At 62.1% G+C, this 248-nt stretch overlaps 1 protein-coding gene across 40 annotated transcripts in view; it reads left to right on the top strand.

Moving 5' to 3' along the window:
• LOC102672218 (sorbin and SH3 domain-containing protein 1) overlaps positions 1-248 on the top strand; it is a 115,194-nt gene that overhangs the window by 84,246 nt on the left and 30,700 nt on the right. The window lies entirely within an intron of this gene.

The raw sequence follows: 248 nt of genomic DNA on the forward strand, positions 1-248 counted from the left end.
TGGAGAAAGATCGTTGGACGGTGGCGGCTCGACCCGTTGAACGAGCTGCTCTCGCCGACCGTGGTTGGCAGAATGCTGTCGGCATGCTGGAAGGAAGGTCGAAGAGCTTCGTGCTGCCGGATCGTTGCTTGCGCCGATCCGCCTCCCCGATCGCCGATAATAAATCGTCGGCCAACGCGGTTGGATCGACGCTGCTGCCAAAGGCAACCACCATCACCACGGACGCGGATCGTCATCGCCACCAGCGC

The sequence above is a fragment of the Apis dorsata genome, unplaced genomic scaffold (assembly GCF_000469605.1).
Source record: "Apis dorsata unplaced genomic scaffold, Apis dorsata 1.3 scaffold_517, whole genome shotgun sequence".
Taxonomy (NCBI): Eukaryota; Metazoa; Arthropoda; class Insecta; order Hymenoptera; family Apidae; genus Apis; species Apis dorsata.